The 18,297-nt window shown below is 39.8% G+C and overlaps 1 long non-coding RNA gene across 1 annotated transcript in view; it reads right to left on the bottom strand.

The window, feature by feature from the left end:
• Positions 1–306: 306 nt before the first annotated feature.
• The window catches only part of LOC139439325 (uncharacterized), a 250,684-nt gene continuing 232,693 nt past the window's right edge, over positions 307–18,297 (bottom strand). The window contains exon 4 of the long non-coding RNA XR_011649284.1: positions 307–5,106. This is a non-coding gene — a long non-coding RNA (uncharacterized lncRNA). The remainder of the gene's footprint in view (positions 5,107–18,297) is intronic.

Raw genomic sequence — 18,297 nt, 5'->3', positions numbered from 1 at the left:
AATAATTTTAAATAGAAAAAAAGTAATAATAATCAGTACCTTCAGATACCTTGCTCCAGAGAGACAGAACATTTGATTCCTTAGCCTCTTATGATTACACTAATTAGAGACTCTTTTAACTACCTTCAAGGCTTAGGTTCTTTAACTTATGCAGGACACTAGATTCAGATTGCAATTCCACAAGAACCCTGAGCTACTTCTAGCTGAACTTCACTATGAGTAACTCTTTGGAACGACAGTCTATTATGGGTAAAGTTTGCTTTTAGCGCCGCAACTTATGGGCAGGAGAAAAACATTAGAAAAATATCAGTTTTAATGTTTCTTTATTTCTCTTCTTAGGTTTTAAAAAATATTTTATTCAGGTGCTTTAGTTACTTTTTGAAAGAGGAATTATTCAAATAATCTAGTCTAACATTGTTTCTAGAAACTAAAATTGACATGTTCTAATTCTCTAATGCAACGTATAAATGTCAAACAGGACAGCCTACTCATCAATAAAGTATTAACAACTGATAGAAATGATTAAATATTTTAACCAAAAATCTCCCTAATTTTGTTTTACAGAATGACAATAGATGTGTGGTAGAATGAAAAAAGGAATGGTCTGTGGCCAATTGAATTTGGCAAATTCTGTAGTAAACATTATTTTTGTAAGATATCTCTGAAATTTGTCTAACCTGCATGTTTATATAGATGAGAAAGGTATATTTTATTGTGTTCTTAAACTTATTTTGCCACAAAATTTCTTTTTACATAGAGCATCTTCAAGGACTGGTATTCCATAGCTTATACTTAGGAAAAATTGCTTAAAATCAATAGCTACTTATTTTGGAAGACATGTTCATCTCTGTTTATAATTTATTTTTCCTAATTTTTATGCATCTAAATTTGCAAATTTTCAACTGTTAAATGTCATTTACTCTTTTTATCTGACCACTTGGCATCTTTCTTAAAATGTAAAATACTACTTAAAGATGATTAAAAGCCTAAAAATAACTATTACATTATTTGCTTAAATTGATTTTGCCAGTTTTTAAGTTGATCTTTAGGGACTCAAAGAAGTCTTAAGTAAATCTGATTTCAAGATAATCACTGGCATGTAGCACTGCTTAAGGATTTTCTAATGGGTCCCTATGGATTCTCTCAGGAACCCTGTTTTGATATTCAGTTCTCTCAGAGGCAGGTGGTAGCAACATATAAACCTGAACCCTGAGTAAGGCAATGGTGTTGTTGCTCCCAGTTTAGTGAAGGTAAATGTAAAGGGATGAAAAGCGAGAGGTTTTATAAGTTGAATTCTAAGGAAACTTTAGTGAATCATTTGGATTGAAAATATGCTTCCCCCTAATTCACTCTGTAGCTAACAGAATTATCCCCAAGACACCTTACTAGCACTCCTTGACACTTTATCAAATATTCACTAAAGCTTCCTGCTTTCCCAGGAAGAGTTTCAGTTTTAATTAGTTTGCACTGGTATAGCATTTCTTCCAGAATGAATGTCACTGTGGTTGGAATTATGGATTGCTTTCTCAAGTAATAATGAAAGTTACTAACAAAAGACCATCCAGACTCTCATCATCTCCTTCCATACTCTTAATTTAGAACATCAAATAATTCTAACTTCCCCATCTTATTTGCAATTATTTTCCTAAATTGCATTATATTAAAAGAAAAACTATAAGTTATTCATATTTCTGTTACCTAACGCAGGATTACATTTCAAAATAAGGATAATCAACAGGCTGTAGAAAATGGTATGATATTTATAGTAACATGGTAACCAACTTAAGTATTATCAAAGACAAATTGAAATCTCTATGTTCTTTCTCTTGATTCAGGCAATTTTCCTTGTGATATAAAAACCCAGATGAAATTACATGGCTTGATTACTTTTTAAAGTGATTACTGAACTCTCCAGATACATACTGGTTCCTCAGGATCAGTTATCCACATTTATAAAGTGCTGTATCTAATTGGTGAGTCTATTTCACTTACACTTTTTTAAATTGCCCCATTGTTGGTCAAATCATGTTGACAGCACCAGACTCTATTGCATGAAGTAATTTAGTTATAAATATAATTTCAGATTTCCCTAAGACTGTTTCTCTGCTGAGTATATATAATTTGTACTGACTGAAGGCATTGTAAAGATCAAAGCTGCCATAATCATGTTGCACATTATAGAATCAGTGTATAGTCTTTGTAAATATGGATCCCAGCAACAGGTTAAAACTTGATTTGTAAGGAGCAAAACTATAATTACAACAGTTCAATGGATGAAGAAAAACTATCATCCATATTATTTGAGTATAGATTCTTAGAGTTGAAAGTGACAGGAATGGTCTTCTGATAAAACTTACAATCTAAGACAGAAATCTCTGCCATATACCTTATGTAGACTAGTTATTTTTCATTTAAACAAGTTCAATAATATAAAAATCACTTGCTCATAAGGAATGCCATTACATGTCAAGGCACTAAAGAGGTGTCACATCATGTTCCAGCCTGTAGTCTATAAGAGTGAGACTTTGTAGTTCAAGCTCCATTTCTGCTGTCTCCTGGCTTAAAGTTGGGCACATTTCATCATCTCTCTGTACTTCAACTTTGTGATGTATATTGAGTGGGTTTCTATGTAGATTAGTTAATTGATATAAACACGTGGAGTTAATAATGAATAGACGCACTTAGAATAACTATTGGCATGAAAGCAATAATATTTTTAGACAATTCTTTCATATATTGAGCCCAAATCTGTTTCTCCCAGGACCTTCCACTCAGTGGGGCAAGCTCTAACCTGAAGCTAGGCTATGCAACATGGGTCACTCTTCTGTGTTCCTAGGCCTATTCTATGGGCTTTCTTCTGGCAGAGGGTTAGCAAGTCTGTAATATCCAAGAACACTTCCTCCAAGTTAATGGAGGGCTAGACTAAAAGTCACCTGCTTCTTAATTCACAAATCGTGGGTTCACTGTACTCCACAAATGATTTTCCTTTTATTTTACAGACCCCCAGCATATATCATATTGCTTCACAAAATGAAATATTTCTTTTTGCAAAAGCTTAATAACTAAATCTAGGATAAGGAATGTATGAAGCACACGTACAACACACACACACAGATGTGCGTTGTTGCCTGTAGATGCTGTAGAAATAGAGTACATACTTTTAGAGAATCATTTGTCCTAGGACGCTTCCAAAGGTATAGAAAGAATAGCAGAATCAGAATGAACAGTAAATAATTCTCATTATTTCACATTCAAAAACCAGGGTCATTTGCATTTGCTTGGGCACTTCAGGACTTCAGGAGGTCAAAGACACTTAATCAGGAGGGAAATACATGGATGAAAATAGAATATAATCATTCTAGAACTTTCAACTGTAAAGGATGGAACTCATTCTCTGTATCTACACACTCTTCAGTCTATTGATACAACATGATGTTTTCTGACCCTTTCCCATTTATCTGTGCAAGTTCATTAGGTTATTTTCTGTAAGTACAAATTTACATAAGGAATTTGTTACTACTCTGCTATTAACTCTAAGACCCCAAAAGAGCTACTATCTCTGACAAAGAGTATTTAAAAGTAAGCCTGCTTACCAAGAGGCAAAAGAAACCCTGAAATCTAAAAATTATTCTAAAACCATAAATTAAAACCAAATGATCAGGACTGTTGCTGTTGAAAGTTCTGTGAAGATTCTGGGTCCATTTTCCATTATCCAGAATAAGTGTGTGTGCTTCATGGTTTCTTTACAGAGCATTCAAACACAGGCTCTGGATAAGTAGACTGTATCAAGTTTGTAAGTTTTCTGTAGCGCTTGCATTCATATATTGTTTTTTCCAAGTTTGTACTGAGCTCTTAGAGGGCAAACACCAAACCTTCTTATCAGGGACCCTCCACAAAAGCCAGTATTTAAAATGATAGTTAATTTTAAAACCGAGAGGGTTATCTACGTGTGGCCCAGAAAGTCAGAAGCCAGTGAAACCATACCAGCTCTTTACTGCTTCAAAAGCTGTCAGAAAATATGTCTTAAAACATTAGTGTGAACACATACTAAGGAACAAGAATTCAAAAAAATTATGAAAACATCAATACTGAACAAAAATACATTAATATTTTGAGTATGTAAGGGAGTGCCTATATTGAATAACCCCTATAGTATATTGGCAATAACAAAATTATCTGCTGTGATGATACATAATACTTTTGGTTTCCTTCTCCTTGTGGCACCTGGTGAGTCGTCAGTAGGTTCAGCTGAAAAATTGAAAGCAGATGGCCCTAAAGGAGAAACTTCTGTTGCTTCTGCTATTTCAAGGCATCTTGAAGGTAACCAAGTAAATCTAAGTAGTGGCTTAGGGGGGGGAAACTTTCCATAGGATGTGCCCTTAGATATCCTAGCATCTACAGTAGCAGAGAATCCTGAATCAATATTATTTTTCAAGGTTCGTTGACAAGCATTATCCTTGACAGACTGGTTGAAAGTTTCAATGTTCCATACATGTTTTTACGGGATAGGGTTTAGCCATCACTTTTTAATTCAGCAGATATTTATTCATGCTGGCTGAGTACTAGGAACTAGTGACTGACTGGTAAACACACAGGACTACTTCTCCTGTCATCATGATCATGATATAATAAGTTGGACCAGCTAAGAGCATCTCCTGGGTACTTGTTAAAAATGCAAATTATCCCACTATCCTAGCCCTACAGAATTAGAAACTCTTGGGGCAGAGCCCAACAATGTTTTTGTTTGTTTGTTTGTTTGTTTGTTTTTAAGATTTATTTATTTATTTCTCTCCCCTCCCCACCCCCACCCCAGTTGTCTGTTTGCTGTGTCTATTTGCTGCATGTTCTGTGTCAGCTTTTGTTGTCAGTGGCACGGGAATCTGTGTTTCTTTTTGTTGCATCATCTTGTGTCAGCTTTCCGTGTGGGCGGCGCCATTCTTGGGCAGGCTGAACTTTTTTTCGCGCTAGGCGGCTCTCCTTATGGGGCGCACTCCTTGTGCGTGGGGCTCCCCTAAGTGGGGGACACCCCTGCATGGCAGAGCACTCCTTGCACACATCATCACTGCGCATGGGCCAGCTCCACATGGGTCAAGGCTGAAGGCACCCCTGAAAAAGAGAAAACAGATATTGGACAAAAAATTACAATTTGTGAATTTAACAAACAGGAAGTGCAGCCTACTATAGGAACATGGAAAAATGGGAGTTCATTTTTAGACCACTTATTATCAGTACTAATTTTACTGGCATGGTATCATTGGTAGTTGTGAGAAGAATTGATTTCTTCAATAATAACAAACCTTCCTTGACAATGTGTGCATTTTTTGACTCTGTGAATATTCAGTATTTAGTCCTTCACTGCCACGTGGATTGTTAGAGAATTTGGCCATGTATTCAAAGCGCAGCTCCAGAATCACCAGTTGGGTAAACACTGTTCACAAGAAAGGGATGAGGTGCCGACCTGTGTCCTAGGCCTTGTGAGAGGTTATCATGACAGCTCTCTTCCTAATAGTGACATAGAATGCCTACAGAAGCTTCCACCAGGCCCTAGGGACTTTGTATGAGTCCTGCTACTTGTACAGTCACTTCTTGAGGCAGGGGTCCCAGGCTCTGTGTTTTATAGCTGGGGCTAAACCACCATGTGTGCTTTTTAAAAAAATCACCTGATACTAGGTAATGGAAGCACTTGCCTTTACATCTAAAACACCAGTTCTCACCCATGGCCATATATATAAAGATGATTCAGGGAGCTCTTAAAAATACTGTGCCAGGGCTTCAACCCTAGAGATTTGAAGATGGGCACAGGCACCAGTATTTTAAAAGTTTATTAACAAGGTATTTTTAAAAGGTACATTTTTTAAGGGTATATTAAAAAAGAGCTCCAGGCAAATCTCAGGTGCACCCAGGTTTGAAAAGCACTGAAACTTGCAACTTGAAATGTGGTCCATGGACCTTATCAGGTCCATCATATTGTTAAAAGCTTGTTAAAAATTCAGAATCTTTGGCCCCACCCCAGACCTACTAAACCAGAATCAGCATTTTAACAAGATCCCCAGATGATTGGATTGCTATGTGCAGTAAGCCATGAAGCACTGGTTTGAAGGATTTGTGATGGATTCCTCTCTTGTGAGGTATCTGCAGACCTGACTATGAAATCACACCACGTATATTATCTAGCACAGCCCAAGTGTGATTTAGCATGCCTTGGGTATCTGTAGTTTGTCCTGAAACATGTATTTTATATTTTTGTAATGCCTGACAAATGTTTTCTGGGTCTATGTTCATATTAGAAGACATTCATTTTGAGGACATACAATAATATGGCCTCATGGCCATTGGGGGTCATGGTCAATAGAAAATTGGAGGGTTTCTTTATAAACTACACATGCAACTTATTAACCGAGGAATGCTTTATCAGGTAGTATGAGCCATTTATTATATAAGTGTAAGGATGCTGGAGCCCAGTGGTTAAATGGCCTAAGCATCCTGGATACTTCTTTGCTATATCCAGAATGCAGCGACACAGCATAACTGCACTCAGCTTCTGGGGTGGACTTGATGCCAAATGACCCATGTGCAGCTAATCAGTATATGTAACATAATAGGTAAGCCACTGTAAGAGCCAATCATATGTTCTAAGAGTAGTAACATAAAAGCAGCTCTCATGTAAACAGAGGAGTGGTGAGCAAGAACAAAGGATGCTTAAAGGAACAGGAGAAAGCAGAGAAAGATGGAAAAGAACATAGAATAAACTCAATATGCATAAACTCCCCAAGGTTCCACATGCTTTCTTCTTTGCTAATGGCCCTGACTCTCCTGCTCTGACTGAGGGGCACAGCTCAGACCTGAACATTTGGCAGAGGCGGCAGAGCGTTCTGAGCACGGTGAGTGGATCTTCAGTCCCAGTGGACCCAGCAGTGCATGATGGGGGTGGGCTGTGGCCCCCTTCGGGTCTTTGGTATCCAGCGGCAGTGATTGTCCTGTAATGGGCCCCTCCAGAGAGCTGGCATATGGTTCATCCCACTCTGGAGTTTATTGCAAAGGCACTGGAATCTTTGGGAACTGTGTTAACCCTTTCCCAGAAGAATTGGGCTGAGAAAGTGCCCTGGTTGTTCCTGACTATGCTGTGGGAACAAGACAGAAGAAATTTTAGCTGCGCAAGCCTGCGTTCAGAGACTTACGGGGTGGCAGAAGGACGGGAGGCCGTTGGAGGAAGAAATGGGTCTCAGAGAGGCTGATGGTGCTCTAAGTACTCGCGATGAGCCCCAGGCGGGGTCCTCACACCACCCCCAAGACTCTGTGTCGGGTGATATGGCACAATGCTGGGGAGCTCCCAGAGCCTGTTAGTAAATGGACCACTCATATGGGCCTGGTTCAGACTGTGCATGAGATGGGAATGTACCAAATTATGTTCCAGGCAAATTATATGGGCCTGACAGCAAACTCTTGTCCAGCTGTGTGAAGGACATGATTCTTGCTACAGCTCCACTAAGTATTTTTGGTTCCTTAGCAGCCTTCTTAGCCCCATATGTGGATAAAGCAGGACTGTGGAGTCCAAAAGGTCCCTCCCCCTTCTGGCGCAGTATGAGGGGGCTGTATGGGGGGAGTAGGGACCAGCCCAATGCAGGCCCCGGGGGAGCGTGTCCTTAAAGCCACTGAAAATGTCTCAACCACAAATGTGGGCAGACCTCATTGTTGCCAGTGTGAATCCAGATAAGGTAAAGCAACAACCTAATGAAGTGCTACTAGCTTTCTGGAAGGAGCTGATGCCAGAACAGCAGTACACAAAGTTGCCAGGGAAAAGCCCCTACTAAAGGGACATCCTCTCCATTTACAAGATGTTTTATGGGCAGAACCAGAGGATAATGACTATGAAAATTGACAAATGGGCCAAGAAACTCAATTAAGGAGGTTGGAGGCCTGAAGACCACACATAGTCCCTCATGTGGCCTGTCCAGAAGCCCGATGGAATGTGGCACATGATGGTACATTACTGTGAACTGAATAAGTGCCTCCACCTTTACACGCAGCAGTCCCATCAGTACCTGAGATCATGGATCAGCTATCACATGTGTTGGGACAATATCATTATGTGGTAGATTTGACTAATGCTTTTTTCTCTGTAGGTATCACACCAGAGACTCAAGAACAATTTGCCTTTATGTGGGAAGGATGCCAGTAGACCTTTTTGAGCTTCCTCAAGGGTATATTCATGCCCAACCATCTGCCATGGTTTGATTGTGCAGGATCTCTCTACTTGGATGCATAAATCCTCTGTTCATCTATTTCATTATATTGATGATGTCGTGCTAACCTCTGATTCTCTTTCAGATTTAGAAGCAGTAGCCAAGGACCTATGAGATAGGCTGACAACATGGGGTTGAGCAGTCAATGAAGCAAAGGTCCAAGAGCCTGAAGTATCTGTCAAATTCTTGGCAGTTGTTTGGTGTGGTAAGACAAAAGTTATCCCTGAGGCAGGCATGGATAAGGTACAAGCGTAGCTCCAACCTACTACTGTAAAACAGTTACAGGCATTTACTGACCTATTAGGATATGGGAGGGTGTTCATACCTCGTTTGGCACAGACACTCTGCCACATTTATGCCCTCCAGAAGAAGGGAAGGGTTTGGGATTGGACTGATACCCATGAACATGGTTTTCAGGCTTCCAAGCAGGCAGTTGGTCAGATTTAGGCCTTGCAAGTTATTGATCATTCCCTGACTTTCCAACTTGATGTCACTTGTCATGATGCTGGATATGTCTGGGGCCTCTGGCAAACATATGGAAAACATGTGGTGCCCATAAGGACTCTGGTCCCAACTATGGTAAAGGACAGAACCCTGCTGTTCTCTCATTGAGCTACAGTTAGTGGCAGTGTATGCCACCCTTCAGGCATGTGATGTGCTTAAGGGACACAATGAGTCCTAGTGTGAACCCCCCTCCCTGTGGCAGGATGAGTACATTCATGGTTGAATGCCTCCAGAACTGGCGTGGCTCAGATGCCTACATTGGCCAAGTGGGTCACATATCTGGAACAGTAGGCAATGCTGAGTACTAGCCCCTGTCTGCACAGTTGCAGAAAGTATTAGCACTAGGAGAGGGTCAAGTTGACCCCAAGGCCAGAGGGCTTCCTGGTCCCCAGGCTTTAGAGCCTAGCCTGTACAAGGATGGAATGGGCACTACACCAGCTGATGCCTGGTATACAGATGGGTCCAGCAAAGGCAAGGTGATGTCTTGGACCACTGTAGGTACCTGAGTAGACACAGAAGGTATCTAGTTTGAAATAAGATTTGGTCAAAGCAGACAGTGACCGAACTGAGAGCTGTGTGGCTAGTTCTAATACATAAACCCAGTCCCCTTACCATATATAGAGATAGTTGGGCTGTGTACAAAGGACTAGCTTTATGGTTGCCCAGTGGGAGCAGCAAGAATTGATGATTAGTAAAAGACCTCTCTGGGGACAAAATTTGTGGAAGGACTTGTGGTCCAAAGGACAAGAATGCAGCATAACTCTTTATCATGTTGTAGGGCATAAACCTCTCATAAGCCCAGGAAATGACACTGCAGACAGTCTAGCACAAGTAAGAGCTTTGTACCATCTGACGGATGGACGGGCCACCTGGTTACATAGGCATATAGGACACGTGGGGGCTCAAATCCTCCTGCAGATAGCCAGGCGATATGGTATCCATTAATGACTGCAAATGCTAATGAACATGGTAACAGCCTGTAAGCTATGTGCTAAACAATATCCGCATAGACGTTAGGTGCCCATGAAAGAAGGGGTCATAAAGTGAGGAGATAGATGCCTACATGTTTGGCAGGTAGATTATAGTAGACCCCTGCCCTCTGATCAAGGATATAAGTTCCTTTTCACAGCTGTGGATACTAATACAGGTTTAGTTTTTGCCCTTCCATTCCAAATAGCTACCCAAAAGAGTACCACTGTGGCATTGAATATTTTAAGTGCCCAGTTTGGGCATTCCCTTGAAGTATGGAGTGACAGAGGCACCCATCTCACAGGTTCCAAAGTGCAAACCTGGGCAAAAAATGAAGACAATATTTGGCACTTACATGTGCCATATCAGCCACAGGTTGCAGGCATGATTGAACGATATAATGGTTTATTAAAGGACAAATTACGCATAACATCTCCAAAGAAGCTGACCTTTCAGGGGTGGGCTACCTGCCTGCCACAGGCAGTATGCCTTCTAAATGAGCAGCCACAGCAAAATGGGCAGTCACCCCTAGACTTGGTTGTACGGGGATGTGCTTTACCCTTACATGTAATAATGAATACCTTAGAATCTCTTGCATTTCCTAAAGTTTTAGATGGAACTTTGGTATTGCCTGCCCCCACTGCCACGGGGTCAGGAAAAACAGTTGTGTGGACATGGCCATGGACTGTCGTAACTGCAGTCCCCACTTGGAGAGCCTTCCTGTTACCATATGGAGACGGCATGAAGAGGGGATTGACGTGACACCATGGGTTTGTAAATGGCCCTCTGAAGTACGAGTTGTACTGCCTGAAAACTCAGGGGGAACCTTTCTGTGGGCAACTTTTGTCTTGCAAATGTGGCCTATACCATTGCTCCCAGTGGAGCTATCCCCTTTGCGGTCAAATTTAGTGTGGATAGACAAGGTATGGTATTCCAGACCACAGTGGCCAACAGTGCCTGCCACCATTCTGTCCCAAGATGAACAGGTCACAGGTATATTGCCTGAGGGATGTGATTTACATCTCATGGTATCTTTGGCCCCACTGTCTTTCTGCCCATGTAGACAGCAGCCAACACTGTACTGTTGCAGGCTCATACCTTTACCCGTGTTCACCACATAACCCAGTGCTGGGTATGTACTAGCCTGCCAGCAAAAGGAGCAGAAGGCCTTCCGTGGACCATCGCCCCGGCCACCAAGGCTAATTGGACATGGCTTCAGACATCTGACAAATTTACAACAAAATGGAAGACAACATGAAAATGAGTAGAAGCACTACTCCACAGAGATATGGACAATATCTGCCCCCCAATGAGTTATGCTATCTATAATGGCGGGAGGGGGGCTAGTTCTTCCAGCTGAACATGTAACATTAAGGGAAACAGTGCCCCAGTGTATTGATTAATGTGGCAATGATTCCCAAAGAATAGCAGGATGGACCCTCTGATTTCTTTGTAATCATACTGTAGTCAATAGTCAAACTGGGTATTGGTGGGAAAATCTAAGATCCATTGGGAAATGGGTTGTGTTAATCGGCACTGGTTTTGTAATTTTCTTAGTTGTCTTTTGTTGTGCCTTCTATTGTTGCAGAGTCCTTTGGGCCCACGGTGCAGCCCTGTGGCAACGAGCCCCTAAGACACCAGCCGTTTAAGGGGTTGAATATGGGGGTGCTGGAGCCCAGTAGTTAAATGGCCTAGGCATCCTGGATACTTCTTTGCTATATCTGGAATGCAGTGATATGGCATACCTGCACTCAGCTTCCGGGGTGGACTTGATTCCAAATTACCTATGTGCCAGCTAATCAGTATATGTAACATGATAGGTATGCCACTGTAAGAGCCAATCATATATTCTGATAGTAGTAACATAAAAGCAGCTCCCAAGTAAACAGAGAAGCTGAGAGCAAAGGAAACTTAAAGGCACAGGAGAGAGAAGGCAGAGAAAGTTGTAAAAGAGCATAGAATAAACTCAATATGCATAAACTCCCTGCAGCTCCACGTGCCTTCTTCTTAGCCCTAACTCTCACTCTGACTGAGGGGCCCAGCTGGGACCCCAACAACAAGCATCAAAGTACTGTCTAAGGTTAAGTTATTGGATTCATTTCCTTTCATGGTTACATGTGTCTTTACAATAACCATGAAAGGAAATAATTACTATGCCCATTTTTGGAAACTGAGGTCCAGAAGGTTAATTAAATTGCTTGAACTCACACAACTAATCAATGGCTAAGCTATGATTTAAACTACTTCACTGAGACGCCAAAGACTGAGACCTTTTCACTACTCCAAGTTCCTTGCATTGCACACATTCCCCTTCTTTATATATCCTTGAGACCATATAAAGCATTCCCGTCTGTTAGTATGAATAAGTGATAACTGAGTGTAACTTCTTAAAGTTTTTCTTCATTATCTGCTGAAATACCGAGTACTCCATATTTAGTCCCAATGTAACCTTCATCTATTTTAAATGCTCATTTTTGGAGCAGTGCCTTGTGAGAGTTAATAAACTATAGGTAAATTTGATGGGATTCGGCATATTTTGGAACCAGATGAAAAGCACCTGTACTCCATTTCTAGTTCTTGCCTCGCTCGGCTCTACTAAATTAATTCAATTACAATCCTTGTCTGGCTGCAGAACATTGAACTTTGGGTGCCAGCATCTGCTCATAAATTAAAGGTGCAGCCTTAGAGTTTGCTCATTACTCTGGACTTGATGTATACATGAAGAAAGCAGCAAAATTAAAGTAATAAAATCCTGTCTTAAAAGGCATTTAGTCACTGTAGTTTCTGGTGGAAAATGACCTTGGCTGCATCTTTCATGCACCTTTGCATGTGGTTTAGGATGTATAATTCATACAGCAATCAATTAGCTGACTCTAGGAGCCTGCAACAAGAGGGAATATTTCATATAAATCATTGCTGGCTAAATTGCTGCAACAATTAATAAAGCAGGAAATCTGTGGACATCAATTTGTAGGTAATACAGATCCATCAAAAATGCAAATCGGCTTCCCCCACCTCTTAGAAAGAAATTGCACACAAAGGAAATGCCAGGTATCATTTAACCACTATTTGTAAAGAAGGGCTCGATCAGGATAATATTTATTTTTATAAATGTGAACAACTGATTAATATAAGTGGCTCGTCTATCTGGCTCAATTAATAATGCCATTCGATGAATTAAAATAGAGCAATCAAATAAGTATTCTTGCTTGTAAAAATCTGTAATCTAGTATAGGGGTTCTCAAACTGAGATGTCCTTTTGAAGGCCACATGGGTCCACAAGGTGGCCTTAGACACCTTCAAAATGCAAATCATCTCCACAAGCATCAGTTGAGCTTCAAATGGAAAAGTGTTAACCATTTTCATATGTGTCACATGTAACCTAGATAATCTCAATTTCCTTGTGTTTCTTAGAAGTAAAGCAATCCTACTCTGGGTATGTATGCTAGATAAAGCTATTCCTTTTTCATTTTTCAAAGATATGTTGTTCACAAATAATTTAACACCGGATTAAGATCACAAGAACTATCTTTTTAAATGATTGATGGTGCTTAGTCAAGAGTCACATATATGTCATTTTTATTAAATAGGAGAAGCATCAAATCTGGTAGCCTTAAAACATAGCTCAATGGGTATAACCAGGCTGCACATTAGAATAACCTGGAGAATGTTTAAAACCTACCTATGTCTGGGCCCCACCCAGGAGATACTGATTCAATTAGTCTAAGGCTCCCCAACTGAGTTTAATGTTCAGTGAAATTTGGGAACCATATTTACAGATAGTATTGTATCAGGTAGTGTGTCTCAAACTTAAAGGTGCATATGAATCACCTGGGGAATTTTGTTTACTTTCAGGTTTTTATTCCGTAAATCTGGAGTTGGGGTTGAGAGTCTGCGTGTCTGAACAGCCCACAGGTGATGCTGATTTTGCTGGTGCTTGGTCCACCCTTAGAGTAGCAAGGGAATGGAGCAGTGGTTCTCAAACTTGTCCTACTATTGGACTCTTCATGGGGAGCTTTAAAAATATACTCAGTACCAAACCAGACTGATCAAATCAGAATGTGGGGGCATAAGGATATTTTAAAAAGCATCCCAGATGATTTTTATATGCAGCTGAGTTTGAGAACCTTTGGCACAGGGATGCTGAGAAGTACATTAGAAAGAGGCCAGGCTTTGCAGAAAATACAAATCATGATTCTAGCTCCACCCATTCTATTATTTTTAGCATGTTCACAATAGCAATAAAAGCATAAACTATGCTTAAAAAAACATATGTAGACGGTCTTAGAAAATCAAAGCAAGACACGGAAGTATAATAAAGAGGAAAAAAAACCAATATTTTTTGTGGGGTTTCCTTGCTTAGAACTATCATTTCAATCAAATTCAGTGTCAGACTTTTTTTTAGTAATGAAACTATATAACTATACTACTACCTGGAAATGGGCAAGATCAGCCAGAAATTTCTGAAAAAGAAAACTGTGGAGAACTTGACCTTCCTAATATCAAAGTACATCAAAAGACCATAATAATTTAAAACAGTCTGATTTTGGAAGAAGAATAGAAAGTTAAACAGAAAGCGCCGAAATGGATCTATGTACTATATTAAAAATTTCTGAAGATAAAAATGGCATTATAAATCAGTTGGGAAATGATTAGCTATTCAATAGAGTTGAGACATTTTGAAAATAATAAAAGTGGATCTCTATCACTATTGCACAAAAAAGTTCCAGAAGAAGTAAAGATTTAATGGGGAAAAGTAGACAATTTTTAACTTAGGGAACAAAGACTGTCTTCTCAAAAAAAAAAAAAATCACAAAGCATACTGAAAAAAATGGATAGATTCAAATGCACACATATAAAATTGTTCCCTGGAAAATGACACAAACAATAATTAAGGCAAGCTGAGTTTCAAATAAAGATGGGAGGTTGCATACACACATGTATAATTTTACTATCTCCTAAAACTCCAATAACATGCCATACAGAGATTTATTACCTGTTTAATTTTACAAGGATGGGGAGGATGAGCGAGAAGGAATGTCAATGCAATTCTTTAATCAAGAAAGCAGAAGAATGAGGACAGGAAATGAAAATAAGAAATAAAAAATAAATTAATAATAAAACTGAATGCTAAGCTGGAAAGCCAAAAACTAAAGCCATGTTTTAAATGGCACTCTCTCTAAAGTCTCAGGAATTAGTGGCACTGGGTACTCTTCTGGATGTGAAGGGGAATGGGAGAGAATTTAAAAAAGGAGAATTGGTTGAAAACTACGTAAGTAGACCCTCTCCTCCACATTACCCTCATCCCTATCCCAGCAGAACGCTGGAAGTTTATTTTGGCTTTAAACAGTTTTTGGACTCGGGTCACCAAACATGTGAAGGGACAGTTCTAAAAATGGAGATTAAATGTATCCATTCTTACTGAAGGCTTTCCCCCTCTAGCTTTTCCCTTCCCTCAACAGCTTCTGGAATACCGGCAGCCAAACATTTATCCTGCAGGCAGGCGACAGGAAGGCTCTTCTTTGGGGAATCTGACCAGCTCAAGAGAAAAGGCTAAAGAGAAGGATGTAAGAGGTTCCCCAACAAGGCAGCCACACCAGCTTTCCTGCAGTGAAATCCATGATCAACCAGTCCACACACTTGCTGAAAGCTTCTTACAGCCCCCCTCCTTAAATATGATCAGATAATCAAGGATTACAAAACAGGTGAGAAACCTCTGATAGTAAAGGTAAAGATTAAAATGAACCAATTGAATAAAAGCAATGTGGCAGCAATAGACCATGCAAACAGAAGAGAATTTAAAAGAAAACAAGCTGCCACTCCTATTCCGGGAATGGACTGAGATTTCTCAGGAAATAGAGCAAAAACATAAAAGAGAAAAAAAAGGAAAGAGATAAGAATATGAAAAGATCAGAATGATCAGTCAGAAAAGTCTAATATTAATATTAGGCTAGCTGGCATTCCAGAAAGAGAGAAGAAAGAAAGAAAGGATGGCATCACTTAAGAAACAGAGAGGTTTCCAGCACAGGCAGGCATTAGGGCTTGCTATCTTTGGAAGCCATTACTGAGCCTTCTACATCAACCAAACTCTCAATGAAGTGTGGAGATAGAGTAAAGATAAAGGTATTTCCAGTCAATGCCTCAAAAATATTTACCTCCAAATCAGTCCCAGGAAGCTCCTGGAGGACAGGCTCCATTCAGCAAGACAGTTTACCATGAAAGAGGAACACAAGGGATACAGGACTAGCAAATCCAACCAAGAGGGAAGGGGCAGAAATTTCTATGACGACAGTAAGAATGAAGCTCAGGGTGAGAGCTGAGTACCAGGCAGGGGAGGCTGAGAAACGCTTCAAAAGAAGTTGAAGCTGATAGAATTCCTGATGCTCCTGAACATTTTGAAAGTAGATTGATGACTGGCAGAGAGTTTGAGGTATAATAGGTGGTAAGTACATTCTTGCAGCCAACTAAAATAATACAGGTATATATTATCCATTAGCTTTTGACAAAAATGAATAAAATTTTTTCTACCACAATCCTAAATGTTCAAAACTTAACTTACTCCCAATATGTTCTTTCTATTCAAATATGAAATAATTGTCTGTTAAAAGTACTTAATTTCTCAACTCCTGCTTCTAGAAATAATGCAAAATAGGTAACTGAGACACAGACCAAGACAGAGGAATGAAAGTAACTCCCTGGCTCTTTCTCATTCACGAGATTGGTAAAAAATGTAGAGAGAATGTACTGCAGAACAAATTGAAATCTTCTAGACTGTTGAATGTTTTAATTCTAAGATAGGTAGAAAGACAAGAGAGGTGGAAAGAAATTAGACAGATAAAGTATGGAGTTCCCTTAGTTTGTCATCTGTATGAAATAAGTTCTGGAGTCTTCAATATTTCTGACCAACTCTCGCTTTGCTTTGCTTTCTTGAGAACTATCCTCAGGAGCAATGCTTCTTTGATAACTGTTGAGGGATAAAAGAGGCAAGGTGGTTAAAAATCTGCCACTTCTGCTGTCCCACTCCACGAAGTATCTGAATGCAGAACAATCCAGGACCAAATGCCCCACTTTCCCTTAACAGAAATGTGTAGCAAAAGGAACAAAGATAAAAAGGCACCTTGATTAAAGATGACTTCACTGACACTGATAGTCTGAATTGCCCCTCTTTGGTGTTCCAGCTATTTTAATACCTGAGGCAATGTTCCACAGTGAAACTCAGGATGAATGAGAGGTACATCTTGTTGTGTTTTGTTTCACAATGCAGAAGAAGAGTGATTGTGAAAGTGGAAGTAGAGGTGAAGCAGTGGGATGCCTCACTTCAACACAGGTTCTTGAGGTAGATCGTTTGTAGGAAAAATCCATATGGTAATTGTGGACCCTGCAACTGATTCCCTTAAAATTATCAGTGCACATGGAAGACATCAGGAAGCCTTGGCCTAAAGCCTGCTGCCATGGGGAAAGTTCCTGATTCCAAATATGGGTTTAGCATGGATCTGGACGTGGACAGTGAACTATGGAGAGCCTGGGGAAAGTGGAAGAGATGCAGCTGAATGTCGGCTGTCTCAGAGTCAATACAGTGACTCACAGACCATGCTATGCATGTTGGTCTTTATCAAAAAATCAGTGGGAATCTCTTGAAAAAATAAAAATAGAACATAGTCAGATTTACATTTTGAAACAGCACTCCAGATGCTTTGTTAAAAATAGATTTGAGGGAAACAAATGTAGCTCAGTCAGTTGGGCTCCCATCTACCATATGGGAGGTCCTGGGTTCGCTTCCCAGGGCCTTCTTGTGAAGGCAGGCTGGTCTGTGTTTAGTGGAGAACTCACAGCCTGTGCGACATGGAGAGCTGACGCAGCAAGATGGCGCAACAAAGGGAGACAAACAGACACAGAAAAAAAATGCGTAGTGAATGGACACAGAGAACAGACAGCCAAAAAAACAAGCCACAAGGGGGAGGGGGGGGGAGAATAAATAAATTTTTTTTTAAAAAATGTATTTGATTGGGCAAATGTAGGTGCAGGAAGAATAGCAAGAGGCTTTTCCATCAGTCTAGGCAGGAGTCCGGGCAGCATTTATAGAAGTAGTAATGGAAAGAATCAGACAGCTTTAAGAGACATTTAGAAGATAAAGTAAATTAAATGGGTGATTTATTGGACATGGAAAAGATGGAGGTGGAGATGTCCAAGAATGACTTCTAGGTTTCTAGTTTGCAAATTTAAAATTCATTCATTATTTCCTATTTTTTTCTGAAAAAAAAAATACATACTTGATGTAATAGGAAATTATGAATAAGCTTTCTGAAAAAGGGAACAGAAAATTAAACTTGAAAAGTAGACAAATTTGGTGCTTAGTTTATTTAAGAGTATCAAGACATTAAAATCATATTTACAAAGTAATGATAGATAAATAATAAAAGGATTTTAAAAGACACTGATATTTGATAACCTGCAAAATACATATTTTTTAAAACAGGTATTGGCTCATTTCATTCAACAAGATGTTTAAAGTTTCACCAATGTTGTAGCTTATATCAGCTCTTCCTTTCTTTTTATGGCTGAATAATATTCTGTTGTATGT

Source organism: Dasypus novemcinctus, chromosome 7 (assembly GCF_030445035.2).
Source record: "Dasypus novemcinctus isolate mDasNov1 chromosome 7, mDasNov1.1.hap2, whole genome shotgun sequence".
Lineage (NCBI taxonomy): Eukaryota > Metazoa > Chordata > Mammalia > Cingulata > Dasypodidae > Dasypus > Dasypus novemcinctus.
Note: the sequence above shows the minus strand (reverse complement) of the source record. Positions and strands in the feature narration are given on the sequence as shown.